General features: G+C 35.6%; 1 protein-coding gene across 1 annotated transcript in view; it reads left to right on the plus strand.

Moving 5' to 3' along the window:
- RC3H2 (ring finger and CCCH-type domains 2) overlaps positions 1-1,649 on the plus strand; it is a 45,776-nt gene that overhangs the window by 23,369 nt on the left and 20,758 nt on the right. The gene's annotated exons all lie outside the window — the stretch shown is intronic.

Raw genomic sequence — 1,649 nt, forward strand, 5'->3', positions numbered from 1 at the left:
TTTTTTTTTCCTTATAGATATCATACTGATTTTTAGTTTATGATTGCCATACAGCTATTGCTGCTACTAATATCTGATATTTGAATGACACTAGTTTAGAAAGTAATTTCAATTTTATGCTCTCATTTTATCCTCACTGCCTTGTAGTTTAAAATGTTAAAGCATAGTGTTTGGATGAATAAAAGGATATCATGCCAGCATAACTGCCAAAAGGGCTCATTCAGGTGGCATTTACTTTTAATAAACTGATAATCGTCCAAGGTCTTTTCCTTATGTTTATAGGCTGGGACCTCAATTGTGTGGGTGCATAAAGTATATTTTTTCTTCAGGATCAGAATTGCCCTAACCGAAATCATCTATAACAGATCATCAGTTTTATTAATTTGTGAAGAGAAACGTAATTCTTAAATGCCTTGTATTCTCATGTTGGTGGATATTTTCCTGTAAAAGAGTATCAAACCTTTGTTTGCTGAGCATGGACTCATAACAGGAATTCATCATTCTAACGTTTAGTGCAGTAGTTCTCAACTAAAGTTACACATCAGAATTGCATATGGAGCTTTTAAAAGCATACATTCCTGGGCTCTATCCCCAGGGATTCTGGTTGAGTATATCTGAAGTGTGACTTGAATTCACATATACTTTTTAATTATATGGTCTTGCAGGGATTATGATTTCATTAGGCCTCAGATTGGGTTTTCAGAGCTTCACAGATGATTTTGCTGCATGCTATTAGCACCAGACTTCTTTACCACCTATGTCCTTCTTCACTACTCAGACAGATAGATAGATAGAGGCTTATGCTCCCCATGTCACCCTGAGTCCTTTGTAGTTCTTTGGGTTTGTTTTCATGTATAGGTTGAAAATTCATCCTTTTCTTTCCTCAGTGTTCCTTTAAGTAGGTTATAGTAGAATACAGATTTTTGTGACTTTTAAGTTATACTCTGCTTTCTTTTTTTTTATTCTTGTGAGACAGGGTCTTGCTATGTTGCCCAGACTGATCTTGAACTCCTGGGATCAAGCGATCCTCCCGCCTCAGATTCCCAAGTAGCTGGGCCTACAGGCGTGTGCCACTGTGCCCAAGTTCTCTGCTCTTTCTGAAATCATACCTAAGTTTGTGTTAATTATAATTTTGCATGTCTCCTACTCTTTCTTAAATCATACCTAAGATTATGTTAATTAAAATTGTGCATATCCCAAACTCCTCTGTAATGTATTTATAGATTACCGAAGAGAATTAATTGTGACCTATTCACTTTCAGATGTTAACTCGATTTCCCCATCTTCATGATCTTGGGGGTCTATTACTGTTGTCTGATGTGCCAACAACAGCAATAAAAACAACCAGTAAAATAGTCTGGGGATATTTTCTTTTACTGATGAGGAAACTAGGTTTTGAATAGTTAGAATGACTTGTCCAATCTAAGTTTCAGAGCCTTTTACGTATTCCGAGTCCTAACCGAGTTTCAGTTATCACTGTAGTCCTTAGCAAGTTATAGTGGTTCAGAAATAAGAGTGTATCATTTATTGTGGAAACTATGTAGCCATACACCTGCATGTTTGGATTATTAGACAACTTTACTAGGACATGTGAAACCCTGTAACTTTTAAATTTATATATTTTTTTATCACTTAAGTAGAGATTAAAG

Source organism: Propithecus coquereli, unplaced genomic scaffold (assembly GCF_000956105.1).
Source record: "Propithecus coquereli isolate 6110/MARCELLA unplaced genomic scaffold, Pcoq_1.0 Scaffold89, whole genome shotgun sequence".
NCBI classification, from domain to species: Eukaryota; Metazoa; Chordata; class Mammalia; order Primates; family Indriidae; genus Propithecus; species Propithecus coquereli.